At 39.0% G+C, this 20,757-nt stretch overlaps 1 protein-coding gene across 3 annotated transcripts in view; it reads left to right on the top strand.

Moving 5' to 3' along the window:
* The window catches only part of ARHGAP6 (Rho GTPase activating protein 6), a 312,268-nt gene that overhangs the window by 189,978 nt on the left and 101,533 nt on the right, over positions 1-20,757 (top strand). The window contains exon 1 of one of the 3 annotated variants that reach the window (XM_088160197.1): positions 3,358-3,512. The exons of the other annotated variants lie outside the window; for them this stretch is intronic. The gene's annotated coding sequence lies outside the window, so the exon portion shown is untranslated. Of the gene's footprint in view, positions 1-3,357; positions 3,513-20,757 lie in introns of those variants that run through there. 3 annotated transcript variants of the gene reach the window in all.

The raw sequence follows: 20,757 nt of genomic DNA, 5'->3' as shown, positions 1-20,757 counted from the left end.
GGTCACGTCTGATTTTTGGGCTTGGTTTGAGGGTTTGGTTTTTGTGGCTTTTTCCTTCACCCTTTTCTTAGTTTGTTTTGTTCTTTGTTCTTTTCAGAAATATATTTCCATATCTGCATAGTGTTCTTGCCATGAAGCTCCTTTTTTTTTTTTTTTTTAACAGAATATCTTATTTCCATGTTTTTAAGTGAAAATTAGTCATCTCTTTGTCCTATAAGCATGTGGCCTTTCACATGTGCCTCTGGGAGACCACCTCCTGTACTTTCTGCCTTTTCAGTCACTGCTGTGGTGTGGTGGGGCTGAGATGGAGACCAGACTGACATTTTACTGATGCTGCCAGAAGGGCTGTGAAAACCTGGGCAGTTTCCCTGGTCTAAATGTAAACACCTGTGTACAGTCCCTGTTAGACATGTGGCACCATGCTTTTGTTTTGCTTTTTTCCACATGCAATTTGGAGTGATTGTTGAGGGCTGGGTGCTTCACAGGAATATGGATTGGTCCCCTCTGCTGCTCTGGATTCAATAAGCTGATGTTAGAAATTCAGATTGCAAGCTGATCATGGTTGATTTGATCTTGCTAGTTACAACTCTCAAATGTTGTGAGGCATTATTCCCACTTCCTTCTAACAGTGCACAAAAGAGAGTAGAGATGTTAGTTTTTAAACTAAAATCATTTTTTATGTTCTCAAAATCTACCAAGAAACAAGGACTTGCCTTGTTCTGTTTTTTTTCTTCATAGGATAGTATGTAACAACCAAAGTGATAGTCCTTAGACCAAACTTTTGTGCATTATTAATATGACTTTTGAAGATCTTGCACACTTTTGCACATTGGACTACAATAACATGGCATTGGGACCATCAGTAGCAATTTGAATCACTTTATCACCAGTCTTTCTTTTTACTTATTGCTTAAAATCTTTACCCAGAGGATGTGGAGTTATTCTTAAGGGACATTTGAATCTTAGGATGTCTCTATCCCTTTCTACAGAGTGCATTTTTTTCAAACATGACAAAATACTGTGAAAAAGCCTAGTCACTAAAAATTAGAATGTCTCTGTTTTTCTTGCTTTACAAACTAGTGACTGCATCTGTAAGATAAAACTTTCAGGAACGTCATGAGAAGTTGTGAACCTTAGCCTGGCTCTGTCTTAAAATGAGTCTTCCTTGTGTCCAGTATTTTTGCCAGTTAAGACATTAGAAAAACTTCCATAAACAAGGTGTGAAAGCAGAACAAATGGGCGTGGTCCTGCTCCACCTAACATTTACTGAGAGATTGGTGTGAGCTTCCTTTAGGGCAAAGTTGTCTTCCTGTCTTGCATTCCTGTCAGAGAGATGGTGTTGGGTCAATAGGTATTGGTTTCTGCCAGGTCCCGTTTAACCCTTTTCTCACTGGATAACTTAGTTTACTGACATTGCTAGGGACCCCTTTAAATGTGGCATCATGGACAACTTAGGATTCTACTTTCTAAATTTTTCTTTTCTTGAATGATGCACAAGCAGACCCAAGTGTCTCAGAAGTGAGTAATATTTTGGGATACCTCAGATTTTGGATGACAAAGTCACTGATTTTTTTCAAAGGATGAGGGCACAGCATCAATTTGCCTCAAAGCTTCCAAAAGAGAGTGATTGTGACCTAAGTCTGAAGCAGCATATTTATACAAAAAGCAACACTTCCACGTCACAGAGAGTGAGATTATCACTGTGCTCATCCTGGGGGTCTTGCTCCCTGTCAGGATTTGGGAGAGGGAATATCAAAAGCAAGACGTGATCTGTGCAAAGCAGCAAGGTTTTGTGTTGTGTGAGGAGCTAGAACAGACTGAAGCTCTGAAGTCATGCAGGCGTTTTCTCTAGGGGTGTATAAATGTCTGAAGAATATCAGAAACCAGTTTTTCACCAGGACTCTTTAATTACATCTGCCCAGAAGAAAATATGACCATTTTGTTCTTAAGTTTGCAAGACATAGGCAGGATTTACGTAAGTATTGTTATTATTTACAATGATAGTTATAATGTTTGAGTTAAATATCCTCTAGCAATCAGCAAGGAGCTAGATTTACATCCTTGCCTGGTTTTGTGTCACACGTTGCTACATATTAAACCTATTTATCAGGTAAGTGTTAATCTGAACAGAACAAGTCTCTTGCTCAGAGCAGCCTTGCTCATGCTAAAGCTGTGCCTTAGCTTCCGGAAATGCAACATAATTGAATGCCAGTAGAAATTGGTAACTTGGCAGTAGCTCAAGCACTATACTGCAGTGAGGCTTTGATTTCTTTTATGCCAAGGTAATGTTAGAGTAGCACTTGATTTATCCTGAATTTGTTGGGCTTTGACAGACTATAATCTAGTTCTGGGCATTGGAATACTTCCCTGAAAAATAGGAGAAGTGTAGTTTATTTTTGTAATCATACTGTTGTTTTTTATGGCTAATAGAATATTAATTGTATGTAATTCTAGGTATAGTGCTGTAAGAGCTAGGTAGTTAGTATTATATAGAGTTAAGAATACTAGAAAGGCAAAAAGCCTGAGTCCAGTTTATGAAGAATGTAGAGAGTATGGCAAATATAGTGTGAATGGGGAAACTCCCTGCTTTGTAAATTCAAGTAGCATGTATGTATTTCCAAACATGGCTTCATTGTGTTTTTTGTTTTAAATAAGAAAATAAATTGTCTTATTCTCAAACTTCTTTTTGGAGACAGTAGGACTTTTTCTTATTATTTTTTTCTTTTTCTTCAAACCTACTCATCTCCAATATTTAGCTGTAGTCTTGAATCTAAACAGTACACTCTGGGTTTTTTTTTACTTGGATTTTGTGTTGGTGAATAAAAACTCACAGTACTCCCTATGAGAAGCAGACAGAAGAGTAAATATCTCGACCTGCAGTGTAATTTGATTATTTAAGATTCTGATCTTCATCTGCTTGGTTAAGCTATAAGGATATTCATTTTAATGCACAGACCAGGTGGTAAGTCATGTGAATGTGAATGTTTTACATGTGAAAATCTTTACACTGGTGCTTATTCATTTCAAGACACAGGAAGATCCATGCTACTCAATTGCTTGTTCTTCCGAAAGATTCAGCAGCACTTCTCTGTAAAAGTTCAGTGCTAGAAAGAATAAATTTATAGTCATCAGCTTCATTGTGCAAAGCTGTACAGATACAGCAGTTAAAAGAATATGACAGTACTGAGAAATTTGCTTCTCATTTGCTTAACTGAGGCTGGGATTCAGACTTCATGTTCTGAGTGCCTTTCAATCTGGTGTATATATGATTAATGTTGGTGAGTCACTTCTGATGGGAATTTTCGCTTTTTCTCACATTGCAAGATAGGAAGACTTTCTGCTCCTCCCACCACCAGTTCAAAAGCACTGTAGAAGACAGAAGGGAGGAGATAATTTTTCATGTTTCCAGAATTGCACTCTGTTAAAGGAGCTGAAGGGATAACCAGTCCCTTTGGCATTTGCTGCACAGGTGTCTGCAAACCAACTAAGACAGCTGAGATTGGGATAAAGGTGTAAGTAGATTGTTATGCACTTGCAAAATGTTCTTACTGCTTATTTAAATTCAGAATTTAAGTGGGAAGACTAGTCCAGAAAAAATGAGAAGGAGGGTTTGGGAAGGAAGTTATTCTGTAGGTGCAGGAAGGCAAATCGACCTGAATCCTTTAGGGTTAGGGGTTCATGGTAGGAATTGTTGGAGCTCTGGAGATCTACTTATTCCTTTCAGAAGTAAATAAATAAAATTTCCTGGAGAGAATATAATGCTTCATTAACACAGATTAGCTCAAAAGCTCTCTGTAGCTGACTGTAAAATAATGTAGCTATGTCTACAGAACTTATCCTGTGATTTTAGAAAATGTTTTTTCTCTCTATATGTGTGCCTCTGCATAAAGAATGCAATACATAGGTTGATTGTGAGATTCAGTACCACAAAAATTCATCAAATAGGACAGAATGGCTTCTGTATTGAGGAATTTTAGAGACCTGTGTATGGAGATCAGGTATTTGGAAATGCCTAGGTACATAAATGTACTAGAAGTCCTCAGTGGTATTTTACAGTGTTTAAACCAAGTTAATAGCTGCTGGTTGCAGTAGGGCTTAGGCAGCTGACTTGCTTCTGGTTTAGATAGCCCTGTGAGACCTCTAGGTGTAATTGTAGACCTCTAAGTAATGTCAAAATATGGTCTGATACTTCAACGACTATGCTTCAGCTAAAATTTGAAGTCTGTCTGACCTCACTTCTGACACTGAGGACAGACCTCTTGAGCTCATGTCTTGTGGATTTTGTGTCCAAATCGTATTTTGTGGAGCTGCAGCTCTTCGACAGGACAGAGCAAGATCACTTGAGGCAAACCACTGCTGCTGCAGACAACTGTATCAGATCATTCTTGTTGGTATGGTTGTGATGTTCACTACAAATAACAAATTACCAACTATTTGGTGATGTCTAGGAATTTTTTCTTCTATCTTCTGTTTCCTACCTTTTGGACTTTGGTATCTCAAAACTGACTCAGCAGAAAGCATATGGCTACAGTGAGTGTTAATGCCAATTATTGTGACATTAATAATATGCTGTTAGTTTGGATTCACATTATTGTTGGATATATAAGTTTAATTCAATCTCTTACAGATTCTACATTCTGCAGTAAGATTCAGTTTGTATTGCTAGCAGGCTGGAAAATAAATTAACCCAAGGGGAAAAGAAATTTTTTCTAATACATGCACTAACAGCACTTTAGAAAGTGACTTCCATTAAAAAAAGAAAAAGATTTGAGTAATTAATTGTATCAGAGAGAGATACTTCCCCTTCTTTCCCCTCTGTTCCTCACAGCTTTTGGGGTTCTTTTTGCTTTCCAGAAGTATAATGACATGCTCTGGGTGACTAAAAAGGCCTATTTCTGCCTAGGGTTAGAGCAGAAAGGACAAATGCTTTGGTAGTGTAATGGTGATCTGAACACTGAGGGAAAAAACAGAGCCTTATGAAGGTAGAAAATTAAAAGATTTCATAATGTCTTCATTATTTCTAGCATTTGTTTCCAGTATTTTCTGCAGTACTTTTTTCTATTCTGAAGAAATCCATAGCTTCCATGCAAGCTCCTTTGCCCTGTTGGTTGTTGTGACTCATTATTCATTAAAAATCTATTACTACCAACAGAAGATTCTCAGGTCAAGCTCCTGGCTACTGTAAAATGCACACTAAATACTCAGCGTGAATTCTAGTGGGCATTTGCACTTACCCAGCAATTAAGGATGCTCTTGGGAACCCTGCAGAGAATTGCTCAATATTCTATAAGACTGCAGTCTCCAAAATCAGACAGTACATACAGCATGGCTCTCTGGAAATATTTTTTAAAAGGTAAGGCCAGAGAAAATGTTAGGAGTGGGTAAAGAAAAGCAGAGCTCTGTGTGTGTGGGTGAGGAGGAGTGTGTTTCTCCTGTACTCTGACCTTACTTTTTCCCTTCTCTGTATGGTTTATTCCCCATTTCCCATGCATCTCTTTCATGCAAGGTTTCAAGGGACCCTCTGTTGTACTCTGGAATAGTTTGTGGCTCAGGAGGAGACAGATTCCAATGGCCTTACCAGGAATCAGCCAGCATAGGGCCAGGTCTGCACCACATCTGCACCATGGGCTGCCATCCTTGAGTGTACAAGTCTGTCTGAGGAAGGTGGTCCAGCTGACTGTTCCCTGGTGGCATTGTAAGCTCAAGTTCCCCACAGTACTTGGAAAAACACACCTCTTCAATCACATACTTTGGTTGTAACACCTGCTAACTACTGTGACAGGAACTTTCTAAATACCCTGTGTAGAACATGTTTTTATTATTCTGAAGAGTGTTCAGAAAAATGACTTGATACCTTGCCATCTCTGAATTCCCATTTCTCCAGGCAGTTTGAACCTGTGTACAGACACCTTTGTTTTTAAAGTTTACCTTTCCAAAGCTGCATATCATCTGAATTGACAAAGGAAATGCATCTTTCTGCCTTTTTTCCCCATCACCCTATGATATCATAGATATTACACAAGGAACACTGAGAAAGAAATGATAAAAGGAAGATGGAAAAGCAGATGTGGTTTTTTAGACCCTCTCAAAGCTTAAAGCCAGGTCGGTTTTAATCCTGGCTGTTATTTCCTGGATTATCATAATCAAAAATGGATTATGATACACAGTAAATGGTCAGTGTGCAACAATTAAAAATAACTAAGTGATGCCATCTGCTGTCTTAAAATCTCATTTAGTATTTCATCTGACTGAATTGTTATTCTAAGAAGTAGAAACTACCTACACTGAGTATGATGTCAGAGCCATGACATGTTATCTTCATGTGTGTCAATGTTAGGCAGTATAAATATTGTGATTAAATGTAGTAGACTATAGAATGTCAGAAAGAAATGTGATACTATTGTCAATCCAAAACAATTCCTTGGTGAACTTACTTTGCAAATAATTTGAGGGCCTTTTTTCCAGACTGTTTGTTTTTTTTTTTATTCTGAGAGGAAGAAGTAGAATCTTGTGAAATAAAGGAGAGATTGGAAGAAGGTGACACACCATCCCAATAAAGTGTATGTTTATTAAAATGTATGTTTTATGTGGTGAAATTCTTCACATTACTTCTATTTTTAGTACAAGTTATCTGCAGTGACTTTTAGGTGCTTTTTTGGTTTTTTTTTTTTTTTTTTGGAAGAGCTAACCTGACCGTGGTCTTCAAAGAAGTTGAGGACCACATTTCTGTAAGACACGTTGCTCAAAGAGAAGTCACTCATCGTCTCAGATCATAACATTTAACAGTTGAATATATTCAACTAAGGTAAATTTGAAGTGAAGTTGACTATGGACAACCATGCTCAGCATTGAAATGGCATTTCATTCAGAGAATATCAAATAGTTATTTATTTCATAAGTATGTGTTTGGTTGCTTGGGGGTTTGACAGCAAGAGTTAAGGATGTATTTTGTTCACATGCAGTTATGCCAGATTGCAGTTCACAGGTTGCCATTTAGTGAAACACTGGGATGTGGTGGAGTGATCTGAAATGCAGTCAGCAGTGCTTAGCAGGTATAAAGGGTTGCAGAACCAGAGATGGGATTTAATTCTTTCTGCTTTTCTTCTTTGTTGCTTTTTGTGATGGTGTGTAAAGCACTGACATAATCTCAGTTTTCTGTACTTTTTTTTTCACCGTATTGAAAATAATCTGAATTCTGTGAAGGTAACTATCACTACTGCACTGTTGTAACTTCATATCCTGAATGGATATGCCTTGTTTAGTGAGGTGTGAGTAAGGATATGTTTGGACATAAACTTATGTACAACCACAGTCTGATAATGAAGCATGTAATTTCTTGTGGCGGTTGGGGCTTTTAAATTTTATTATCAATACTGCAGTGATCTGTATTTCTGCTTGTATATTTAAAAGATACACAATCTATGCTTAGAGTTTTGTGTAGTTTAATTTTCATTGGAAAACTTATTCAATATATAATTATTCAATATTCCAGATGTAGTACACTAGAACTGCTCTCCTATTGGAGCATTAATAACAGAATAACAGAAGTTCTTAATTTGGTTCCTGTCTCTACTATGGGTGCATATCTGTAGAATTCACAAATGGCCAAACCGACAGCAAATTAATTCTACAGTTAATCTCTCAAGGTGTTTTGCTTTCCAGCTGTCTTTTTATTACAGAGATCTGCAAATCATGCTTTGACAGAGAGAAAGCTATGCATGTGTTTACATCTTTCTCGTAGCTTGCCATACCTCTTTTAAACTTCTTTAAAATTTCTTTGCAGCCAAAATGTCCAATTTGGAGCTTTAAGAAATTTTTAAAAATACATACGTGGTGACTCTTTTGATTTTTGTTTTCTAAACATTCACGTTTCCAAACTTCTCTGCACAAATCAGAGGGCTCAAACCTTGCTTTAAGAGGCAGAATAAAATGTGAAATTCAGATTTTTATGTAATCATGGGTTGGGTTTAAAAACACAGAAACTTCACTGCACTTCGCAGAGTTTACTGTAAATTTCCAAGTGTCCATCAACCAAAAGCTGTGACAGCTTTTGCATTTCCTTACATACAAATCTGCCGCTGTTAATGTAGTCCTGAGTGAGGATGAACTGTAAACTGTGTGTTAGGCTTTATTTGGGATAGCTTCCAAGTGATTGAGAAGGGAAATAGTACTTAGTTTAGATTATATAATCTATGAGTTCCTATTATATTTCCAGGGCAAACGCTGCACTCATAATTAGAACATCAGTAACAATGTAAGGAAATGTCGTGGTCTCGGCTGTAGAAAAAGCTACCTGAAGGCAAGAGGAGATTTAAAGGTCTTGATGAAAAAAAGCAGGAAGAGATTTTATTCCTCGTGAAAACTCAAAGAGCTCCTGAGATGATGTTTTAAAGAAGTTGCAAAAATGTACTCATTTTCTAATTAGGGAATGATGACTGGCTGTTAGCAAACCTTTTTTCTGGAAATATCCAGGCTTTTGGAGAACACATGTTTTCCACCACACCAGTCAGCCTGTATGGAAAACTGAACTGCTCTCTATCTACAGAATAATGCAGAAGCCCAGAGTGCTTCTGATTCTTCAAGCTGATATGGACAGTAGAGTATGAATTAAAGGTGTGCTTTTTTGGAAGGAATGACCAAGATGTAGGGAAGATGGTAGAAAAATACAATTAAAGGAAAACTAAGCCATCTAAATTGTCTTTTCTTCATTCTGCCTCCAAGATTTTATGCTACGTGAATTTTTCACTATAGCAAAGTGCTTCATAAATTTAAAATGTAAATGCAGAGGATTTCTTTCTCTTATTCCCTGGCGTAGTTTTTACTTTTATAACTCATGTTCTTTTCCAGCTGAATGCTATTTCCAGGGAAGCCAATTCATGCATTTCAGAAGTGAGCAGTGCTGTGGGAACTTTCCAGTCTGACTGAAATAACACAAAACCCATAGTGAAGTACCAACATGAAGACCTAAAAATGCGAGGAACCATGCACATGATCACTATTTGCCTTCATTCCTGCCATTCCTGCTACAGGAACAGAAACACTTCAATGACTTGTTTTGTTTTGGGTTTTTTTTGATGCTGAATTACCAGAGATGTCTCATTTTGAGTGTAAACTCCACATTATGAGAGGCCCCTCTTAGGCTTTGAAGTTCTTTCTGTCATGGGAGGAGATTTGCTGTGAATGAACCTCAGGTCTGCCTGAAAGACATCACACAGTCTAACACATCTGTTGGGAAGGTGGAGGAATACTCATCACAGGATGTTCATCTCTGAAACACTAAGGTCATTTGTTACAGACTGTGAACTAGGTGACAAAATGCAATTTCCCCAGTAACTAGGAGTAAAAGTGTAGCAATAGTGTTGGAGGTGCTTGTGTGACCTGCTTGGCTGAATAAATCACTGGTCAGGATCATGATGCACATGACTGGGTGATTTTTTTCTTTCTTTTCTTGTTTCTCTTATTTTGATACTATATATACAATTCCTTTTTTGCAGCCTAAGATTTGAATGATGAATACCTGTTTATTAAGCAAGCTTGTTTGGTGCTGGTGGGATAGGTTGGAAGTCTGGTGTTGGATTTTATTGATTTGGAAATATTTGCTTCAGTTCCTTCAGCATTACATTGTTTTGTGACCCCCGGTTATTTTGATATCCTGCTCTGTGAAAACTGAGTTGTATTGAATCTCCTTATATGATGTAGGAATTGAAATAAATATGGTGGTGTCACACCTTAAATCAAATTTTTATACTTAAGAAGATTTTTAGTTAAAAATACAAAGTTACATTCATAATAATTTGTCATTTCAGAAAATAATTACTTCCACTCACTGGGGCAAGCAAGTATGAACTTCTTGTGTTTGTTAGAGCAAAACTCAGGCAGCTGTAATTTGTAAATAAAGGTAGTCTGCTGAGGAACAAGAATTCTTTTTCCAGGAAAGTAATTTTCTGTTGTTTCCTTTTCTTTTGCTTCTTGCTTGAATTACATCATGGAGTAAAACACTAGCATCTTTGCAATAAAAAAATATATCTAGTGACTCTTATTTCCTTTCTCTCATAAAGTGGATGTTGTAGAAAGAGTGAGATTTTCTGAGTGTGCTGGTTTTCTTTCCTTCCAAGCAATGTTGCAAAATGCATCATCAGTTCAGCAGTGTAAGCATGGTTACTTCTAAGGGCCAGGAGGAATCACCTTTGGCTGCAGCATTTAATTTGTCTGATTTGTGTGTGCTGTGCTTTATGAGAACCATTAGCAGGAACTCTTTGGAGAGTGTAAATACAAGAAACAGGGTATTTATAGAGCTTCAGAAAATGCCTCTTGAGGTGTATGCATTGTAAGGTATTTCTTAATGTGGTTGGGCAGCATCTGTCATTTGTTAAATTGCCGAACCTTTAATTGTACTTTGTGTCATCAGATCTGGACTCAGTCCAGCACTAATGTTTCCCACTTGTAATACTTTTGGGTTTAGGGACTTGCATGCATTCTGTGGGAAATTAAGGCTAGAAATTGACAACGACTTTGGTGGTGTTCCTTGGGAAACAAGTTAGAACTAATGCATACGGTGGAGTTAAGGAAGAGGGGGCAGGGGAAAAGTAGGCACAACACAAAACCTGTTAAATTTAGACTCACTTTCTCTTTGTCTGGTTGCACTGGTGTTTTCAAGCCCAATCTCTTTTGTCTTCTGTATAGTGTATTGTGTTGACTGTTTAGCTACTAGACAATTTACAACATGCTGGAGGACTGGGAAAGGAGAGTTAAAGAGCATGCTGGAGAAGTATCACAGCTATGGCAGGTTATGGTAGCTCATCTTTAGCAGCTCTGTAACTTACCCAGTTTTGACCTGTAGAACTGTCTTCATATTGACAGTATCAAAACTTTGTGAGGAGAAGATAAAAAACAATGAAACTTTAGTCTTTAAACCAGTACTTAGTTTCTAATGGCAAATTTATAGCAGCTAGTAAGAGCAGGGTGGAGTTAGTGTTTACAGACTTGAAGTTTGGTTGTGCTAAACATAGTAATTTATAATTCAGTACTGTCAATTCAAATTGGTCTATCTGTGTTATGATCTGATGGTTGCAGCATTGCTTTATTATGTTTGTACAGTGTGTGCATGCAGCATTAGCACTCTGCTTGGAAATAAGTCATTAACATCCCAGACCATTGCATGATAAACCTTCCTGCAGCAGCTCTTGCTGTCCCTGGGCTCTCTAGTTTCAGTCACTTCAAGTTTGTGAAGGCTCACTTGCAGAGTGGAGTTTTACAAATTCTTGCTCACACAGGATCTTGAGGGAAATGTAGAGTCTCCCAAATGTGGGAACAGAACCTGCAAGAATCTATAAACTTGGCCACAGAGAGAAAATGACCACATCCACTAAAACATGAGATAATATCTCCCACACAGTGAAAGAAAACAAAAAACAACATGCAGAATCAGACTCTGAGAACGGATTATCTAGTAAGTTTAAAACAGCACTGTATGTGTTTCTATTTTAAGATTATTTAACATAAATTGATGTTATCTAACTCCACATGTCTCCAGTGACGGAATGTCATCCTGAGTGCACAGAACATGCACATTGACTTAGAAGAATAAACAACTCTTTGCTATTTTGTCTCAAACGCAAAGGCAGGGGAAGGAGGGAATGTGATTTCCCTTGCTACCTTTAACTCCTTCACCAGGCCAAGCTTGTGTCATAAGCTAGCAAGCAAGCAAAACAGAGTTTTATTTGAACAAATAGGGAAAGGATCAGCTAAAGCTCTGAAGACATCTCAGCTTCTGAAACCACTTTCCACTTTGCATCACCAACACTCTTAATTAATGTTCAGGATTTTGCGCTGTATGAAGGTCTGGAAACCTGCTGATGGTTCTTCTCAAATAAGCCTTGGGATGAAGTGGCCTTCTCTGGGAAATGAATGAGTGTAAATCTCTGTGCTGAAATGCAGAAGGTTGAGGGTGGATGGAAAACAGACAAAACAATATTCTGGTTTTAGTAAGCACCATGGTTCCTACTTTTTCAATTTTCTGTGTACCTGGCAAGGGCACAGAGGCTATTTTTGAACTGTCTAGACTATTCTTCTAAAAGGGATCTCTTCTTTTTCCTCTTCTAGTTATTGGTCATCAGGAAGAAGGGGGTTAGCACATCTATTTGTGAATTTGCCCACACACTGAGCCCACATAAACATTTTACAATGCATATTTATAGAACTGTTGTAACAGCATGTGTCCTCAAGAGCTATGCATTTATAAAACTAGTGTGTACTAGCATGTAAAACTAGCATGTACTAGCATGTAGTTTAATCAGTGCAGAAGCATCACTGCTAACAGAATTTTTGCATGACATTTTCTATTTAATGTAAAATCCACTACCTCCCCCTATTCCTCCAGTTCAGCTTTAAAAAGTTTATATATGGACACAAAGACAAGATGTGATTGTGTAGCCCAGTCATTTAAAGTTTACACTTCTGGTAATAGATTATTGAATTATTGATTATTCCAAAGATGGAATATATTTTTCCATATTTGAAAAGTCTTGACAGTCAGGTGAAGTCCCCAGTGATTAGAAAAAAGGAAACATCACTCTTGTTTTTAGAATGGGGAGAAAGGAAAACCTAGGGAACTACAGACTGGTGAACCTCCTTCTGTTACTGGGAAGATGATGGAGCAGATCCTCATGGAAGCATTATTAGGAGACATACAAGACAGGAGATGATCTGAGACAGCCAGCACAGCTTCGTGAAGGGCAAATCATGCCTGACCAATCTGATGGCCTTCTATCATGAAGTGACTGCAGTGGTCAACAAGGGAAAACTGACCACTGTCATCTGCTTAAATTTCTGTAAGGGCTTTGACATGGTCCCACACAACATCCTCATCTCCAGTTTGGAGACAGGGATTTGGAAGGTGGGCTAATGCTCAACAAGAAATTGACTGGATGGACACACAGTTGTAGTTAGTGGCTCTATGTCCACGTAAAGGCTGGTGATGAATGGTGTCCCTCAGGACTCTCATGGGACAGGCACTCTTTAGTATCTTCCTCAGTGACATGGACTCAGTGGCACTGGTGCACCCCCAGCAAGTTTGCAGATGACACAACAGCAGGACAGGATGCCGTGCAGGGGGCCCTGGGCAAACTCGAGGAGTGGGCCCACGAGCACCTCATGAGATTCAACAAGTGCAAGGTGCTGCACCTGGGTCAGGGGCATCCCAGACATGAGCACAGACCGGGAGAAGTCACTGAGAGCAGCCCTGCAGAAAGGACTTGGGGGTTCCTGTGTATGAAAAGCTGGACAGGAGCCAGAGGTGTTTCCTCATGGCCCAGAAGGTCAGTGGAACTCTCGGCTGCATCAAAACAAGAGTGGCCAGCAGGTCAAGGGAGATTCACCCCCTCTACTCTGCCCTTGTGACACCCCACCTGCTGTGCTGCATCCAGCTCTGGGGTCCTTAGCATAAGAAATGATGAGTTAGAGCAGGTCCAGTGGAGGCAATGAAGATGATCAGAGGGCTGGAGCACCTCTCCCATGAAGACAGATGAGAGAGGTGGGGTTCTTCTGTTTGGAGATGAGAAGGTTTTGAGGTGACCTTATTGTGGCCTTCCAGTACCTGTTACTGCTTCTCTTACTGATGCTCTTCCCCACTGTTAGTTTTTTTTATTAACCCCCCTCTTCTCTCCACACAGGAGAATTTAGCAAGACTCTAATGTGAGTGTATGTATGTGTTCATACTTTCATTGCTATGAAAGATTGGTTATGAAATGCAATAGATTCTCAGGCCATTTGCTATAGCTAAAGAGAGAACCTTTCTCACAAATGTGACCCTGTTGTAATCTGAGACCATAATAGCTTTTCAATAAATGGGGTTGCTTCATCAAAGCTGACTGGTCTTGGAAGCTGCTGTAGATTGCTTCCTGGGTACTTAGAAACCACTTGGAGTTGATTTTGTGCTAGCATGAAAAATGAAACTGAAATGACAGTAATCATCCAGTTTTGAACAGAGCAGGCAAGAACTGGTTGATAAGGTTGACTGGGGACATGATAAGTAAAACTCCTTTCTTCTCCCTGCCCCCCCCCGGCCCAGCTTTGTGTCTCTCGTGGCTTGGCCAGCTGTGGTGGCCAGTGCAGCCTCACGCTTCCTCTGCATGCCCTTCTGCTCAGCTGTGTCCAGCTGCTGGTGCTTCTCCTGTTCCTGCTCTGCTGGGGTGTTTACAGAGACACCAGACTCTGCTCCACTGTCTCTGCTGGTATCTCTGCCTGACAGAACTTGTGGTGTTTAGTCAGGAAATGGAGCTCAAGTAAGATGCTGGGCTAGTGTGACTCTGAAAAGCCTGCTTCATGGCTTCCAAGATTTTGCATAGAAACTCATGGTATGTCTTCACCTAGATGCAAAAAATGCTCTAAAATTTGATTCCTTGCAGCAGAGCCTGTTTATATTACTTCTGTTATTATTGTTAAGCTTTTGGACAACCCATTTGTATTAACCTGATCCATGACAGTAATTCAAATGGTAACTAGAACTTTAACAACGATTGAAACATGAAAGCGTGGTACATGGCAACAGCAGCTAAGAGTCCCATGAGAAAAGGGAATGTCCAGAAAAATATTGCCTCTTTAAACATTCACAGATGTATTTTATATATCTGTAGCATGTTAGTAAATGTATATGCACGCATAGTTTAACAAAATTATGCTCTTTGTAGAAATCACGTGACATGTGAATCCATCTTTGGGGTGACAATTACAGACAACTGAAATAGCAGATGTGCTAAAGTTTTAAAAATAGTATTATTTCTGGAGATAAGCTCCTGCTCATTTCTCACAAGCAGCTATTTTTCTGATGCTCTGGTGCTTATCTGTGTGTATGTAGGGGTAAGATAGATCAATGTAGATGCATCTGACTGGTAAGTTTCTGTGAATTTTGTTTGCAATGTATTGCTTCTGAGATTCCTTATAAAAAACTCACAGACCTTATATGTTATACATAGTTTCACAGTGCTTTTAATACTGCTGGAATCATGATTAGTAAGGGCATTTGCAAAGTAATTTCTGAACTCTGTAAGATCTGCAGGACAGAACTCAGAACGTCTTGCATGTGTGAATAGGAGTCCACGTCTTGACATTGCAAGTGACATCACAATTTGATGTAAATTGTATGTCAATATAATCATGGTGTTGTTTCTCCTTTTCACATTTAACAAATGCTAATAATACTTTACTATCTCAGGACTGCTTGTAGTCATTCATTTGTGAGTACCTACATGGCTCACAGGTCACCTGGTTGCTTTCTGCATAGATCAAGTTCTGCACTCAGATTACCAGACAATAGTGTTAATATGTGATCAACGTTTTGATAGTTTAGTTCTGTAGGAAAAAAACCGAGAGATTTTCCTTTTTTAGGATGTGTTTTCATGTTAGTAAAACACCACAGCCCTTGCCTTGTGACCCAGTGGTGCTCTTAACAGATTTGCACTGTGGGCTTGATGGAGAGGAAGCTGGCACTTTGTCATGTAAGAGCATTTACTCCAGGTGTGTGCTGTGGAGCTTCCAGAAGATGGAGCAGAAGAAAACAGAAGGGCAAGTAATCCAAACAGAATTTTTGGGCAGGCCACACCTGACGTGTAGCCTGAGTTTCTGTGCTCTTACATGCAGTTACAAATGTGGCCAAATCCATACACAGATGTCATGGTAAGTCATGGTATGTCATCCATAAGCTATAATCAGCCTTCTGTCTTCTCACAGCAGCAAAATAAATTTGATTGGGAAAATTCACTGTTGATTAAGACTGATATTTTAGGAGCTAACATTGTAGTTAAGTTCTAACCACAGGTCAGAGCTGTATTCCTTCCTCTAAAAAGAAAGTATTGACTTATTTCACCATTGCTGTTCTGTGGTTCTTCAGTAAATATTCAAGATCTTGCAGTCTCGTGGTTTTCTACATCATAATGTTGACTTTATTATTAGAATGTGATTATACTGCACTTTGTTTAAATACAGGTTTTTATTTTATTTTTTTTAAATTTGTGATACCTCAGTATGCTAATGGTGTTTGATATCTGCAAAATAATTTTCTTTGCCATGAAAATGTTGCTAAGGGAAGTGGGAGCTTTGTGGTTTGGTTTTTTTGGAGGGGCGGGGTTTACAAACTGCCTTTGAAGGAGACTAAGTAGAAGCTGCTTGTGTAATTGCAGTGCATCACCTTTAAGGACCAGTAGCTCCTCATATGAATGAAGAGAATGAAAATCCAAAGAATGAAAGCAAACAAAGAAATCCTGCTTTCTCAAGAGATTGATTTTCTTTGCTTTTTTGGTATTGTTGCAGGTGGTTATGTGGGAAAATCTCTCCCAGTCTAAGCTTTCTTATGTTTCCTTGCCCTATCCTGGAGCTGTTTACTCCTCTGTATTGCTGTAAAACTTTCTGTTTAAAAACTTAGAAACAAGAACAGGCGCCCACCCCCCCCAAAGAAACCGGAAAACCCAAACACAAACCTAAGGGTTTGTGCTATAGTGTGTGACTCATGATGCTTTTTTTGGAAGGAGGAACTTGCTGTATCCTGGTACGTATTCAGAAGTAGCCAAGCTACCAGGCTCAGACATTTGAGGACTTTTTTTCCCCCTCCTTCTATCAGACCATATGTACTCAAACTTCCTGTCTTGGGAAATGAGTGTAAGTTTCTTTCTCTCCCCTTAGGCCCTGGGAGTTTTTGTTGGGGTTTTGTTTGGATGGTTTTTTTGTTTGGTTTTTTGTTGGTTTTTTTTTTTAAATCCAAAGGGAGCTGTTTAATCAGCTCCAGGAGTGGGATATATGGCGTAGGAGGTCCATTTTGGTTTGTAGGTAAAGCAGAACTCAAAAGAAAATATTATTAAATATTTGCTTTTTCTAAAGGACAGATTCATTTCATTATTTACAGGCGGACAGTGATAATGCTTTAAAGTTAAAAATCTGAAATTATTAAAAAAAGTATTTTAAAATTTCTCTGTGTAGCGAAGTTAGATACTGTTCCACGTTTTATAATTTCAGCTTTTGAAGTGTCATGTTGCTTATATATGAGTAAAACTTGGCTTGAAGATGTGTCCCCTTACAATAGCTTTTAGTAAAATAATATTTGAGGAAGCAGAGTTACTTGTACATTATCATTTTAAACGAAAAGAATTCAGATTAAATAGGTGGGGTACTGATAGTGAGATCAACTTTGCAACTACTGGAGCAGCAAAAATGGGTGATGCAGCTCATAATGTAACATGTAACATAAAGCTGTAGAGGAATAATAGAGGAAGTATTTAAGGAAGTATTATAAATACTTGCCTTTTGCTCAGTGGCTGGCTCTGTCAGCTGGCTGTCACATTTAAAATGCTGTATTTGAAGAGATTTGTGTAATCTGGACAATTTTGTATAGAGATAATAGAAAAAAAAAGCAGAACTATGATATGTCAGTGGTGATGAATTTCTACAGTCAGTAACTTTTCAATCCAATCTGTTCACATCTGGGAAAGTGCTCTGGTGTACGATTTTGGAACATGGATGTTCTTTATGTTTAGGATGAAGATCTCTGGCTGATTCTGGACTGATTTTAGCTGGAGATTGACTGATCTTAGCTGGTGAATTAATGGGATGGAGTGCTTGCTTTGCTTTGTATTTAAGCACACTGTAATTAATTAGGCTCTATTCCATCACACCTTTTTTGAATGTAAATCTCACAGTTGTGGTTTAGGAACTTGAGTGCAAATGACAGCAGCCCTTTTTTATTGCTCTAGTGTTCTCGTTTGTAGCCTGAAACCTGACAGTTAAAATGTCACAAGGTGGCTTGAGCTGCTGGCTGCCCTGTCTCTTAATTCTCTGCAAGATGTACAGATGCTAAGTCATAAGAAAAAGCAAATGGTATCTTGCACTTCCTTCAGGATTGTTTAATTAGCATAGCAGCCCCCGTCATGTAAGTGCATGAGCCTGGATGAATTATGAGGTACCAAAAAATTAGGAATATGGTAAAAGAGAGGCAGCATCAGTAGAAGCTTGAAAGGATGACTGAGCACAGAAAAACAAAGCTCATTAGAGCACGTGCTCGAACACAAGATACAAAAGATAGAGACTAGAAGAACAGACGTGTGGGAACAGTCCAACAATCTCTTAAATGCAGAAGAAATATATTGGCTGGTTTGAGAATTTTTGATAGGAAGAGCAGCCACCGATTCCTTTTCAGTCACTGCTCTTGGTGGGCAGAGCTGGAAGCGAGTGAAAACATCCCTCAGTGCTCCTCCCTTACCTGCAGGGAGTGATTGCTGCTGGCTGGGGGAGCAGGCTGGTTTGTGGTTCAAACCGGTGGTGGTGTGTCACTGCTCCCAGGAGTCAAATGACCTTGTTTATGATGTGTAGCTGGGCCAGTATGCAGCTGTTTCCACTGTAAACTCACAGAAAGCTGGGTTCAGGGTATGATTGTGCATATTAGTTTGCAATTAACTTTGTATGGACACACACGCAAACCCCTTCTCCCATAGCTGCCTAAGTGTTTTTTGCTGCTGTAGGCAGCACAAGTGCCTTGTTCATTTTTGTTTCATTTTTGCCCTGTCAGAGAAACAAGTGTGTGGGCAGAAAGGAATGAAAGTGATGCTTATGGTGCTGAAGAAATGAACTACTGGGTGAAGTGGCTGGGTAGTTTAGAGTTTTTGCTAGAGGAACCAAAAATAATTTTTTGTGGAACCACCAATCTCCCATGCTACAACACACTTCAGAAGAATCATTATAAAACTGGAAAAGGTAAGTATATCCAAGACAGAAATTCTTGAAGAAGAGCAGAATTGATATGCATTCTTGAAGTGCAATACTGTGATGCTTTCTTTCATAACATAATCATCCCATTGTGTATAACAGATTTGCTTGCATTAAGTGTTCCTAAAACAAAAATATTTAGGCATGAACTTTTTTTAAGCCTCACATTCTAGATAGAAGTAGAATGGAGCTGCTAAGGATTGAAGGAGGTAAGAAGGTGGGTAAGCCCTTCCTTTATTGTCTAAGCATCCTGCCCTGGGTTGTGTCCTTGAACATGTAAGAACTTCCAGGGACCTTTGCTTAATACTGGCATGCTGCACAAAGGGGAGGAATGTATTTTTACTTCCTCATGAGATTTTCTTCAGTAGTGTGTGATTTTGTCCTGTTTCTGACAGAGCTTTCTCTTCCTGCTAATGGTTTCTGCTCTCTGTAATTTTTTTGAGGTTGGTTTTTTTTTTTTAGCCAGTTCAAATCTCTGTCCTGTGGAGTAGAATTTCAACCAGAGAAAAAACACTTGTCCTCCCTGGTGACAGAGCAGGGATCCCCAGGAACGACTGAGAAGCAGTGGTTGTGGAGAGGGGTTTTCTCTTCAGGTGTTGGGTAGGAAACCTGTCTCTGGAATTGTATTTCCTGACCTAGAGTTGTTGCAATGTGTGTTATGTGACATTGTCCCCATTGCATATGCCTTCTCCACGATGGAAGGAACGTCTGACAGATGTGTAGGCATTTGGTTTAATGCTGGAAGATGTAGTGGTGAATTAAGCTGAATGGAGTAACATTCTGCAGAGAAAGAAGGGGAAGAAGGAAGAGGAGGAAAAAAAAAGAGGGTAGATGTATGGGAGGAGAGCCAAGAATTTTAAGGATTTTTTAAGGATTTCTATTCTACAGGAGCATACCATATTCTACAGGAGTAAAAGGCTTGTGAGGGATTTGTCAGCTCCTTGGAGAGCCTCTTTTTAAACAGTGCAAAAGTGCCAGAAACCTGTCCTGTGGATGGAGGAGAGCTGTGTTGTGTGTGAGTGTTTTGGAGAAGTTCTGTATCTTGGAGGAAGAGGAACCAGAGTGTGGTTTGACAGTTGCTACAGCAACTAACGCTTTTTTAATGGAAGGCGAGGATAAGTGGTGGTATAAAGTCTTGTGGAACTGACGTACCTTCCCCCGCTTCCTGCCAATTTTCCAGTATATTAAAACAATAAGTAATTTATGACTTTAGCTGAGAAATGGCTCTGTGTTTGCCCAGCTCACACTCGTTTGCAAGACTGCACGATCTTTACAGAGACAACAGAAAAGAAATTATTTACATAACAGAAAGCAGGCATTCAAGCGTCTCTGAAAAGAATGCTTTTCAAGGGACAAATGCATCCCTTGTTCTGCCTGAAGAAATTTTGTTTGATGTGGATGTCAATGGGACAAGTTTTTTTTATCTCATAGCTTCCTTTCTTCTCATCCTCTCCCTTCCTCCTGACCGTGGTATTTTTTTTTGCAAAGTTTTTAAAACTTTTTTTGGTTACTATGGAGTTTTTTTTAATGTAGGAAGGATGTATTACAGAGTAAATGAAAGATGATGCAAACCTGTGGCAGGAGGAAAATTCTGCTGTCTCTGCAGCAGTGTTACAGAAGCAGCCCTGGCATAGACTGCTCCAGTAATTGTTATCCAGGGAGAGACTTTAACCCTTGTAATCTTTGGGACTCAGCTGCATGCTGTTATCCAGGAGGAATGATGCATGAGTAGAAACCACACATCACATCCCAGAGTATAGAAATACTACTTTAGGATTCAAAAAAGTGCCTAAACTGTTCACTAGTTCACTGTCTGTTCACGAGTTTAAAAGCACATGTTTTAACCTAGTGCTGGTTTTGGCTTTATTACTGAAATTTAGGGGCATTTGACAGCTGAATTTCAGGGGAAGAGAGTTTGGTTAATGCTCTTGCTCTCTCAAATTTCACTTAGAAGACTTAGGCTGCAAAGGGGCACTTTGCCTCCCCCTTCGGTTCTTTATGCATGATCAG

Source organism: Sturnus vulgaris, chromosome 2 (assembly GCF_052056855.1).
Source record: "Sturnus vulgaris isolate bStuVul1 chromosome 2, bStuVul1.hap1, whole genome shotgun sequence".
Classification (NCBI taxonomy): domain Eukaryota; kingdom Metazoa; phylum Chordata; class Aves; order Passeriformes; family Sturnidae; genus Sturnus; species Sturnus vulgaris.
The sequence above is the reverse complement of the archived record's forward strand: the minus strand, read 5'-3'. Positions and strand labels throughout refer to the sequence as shown.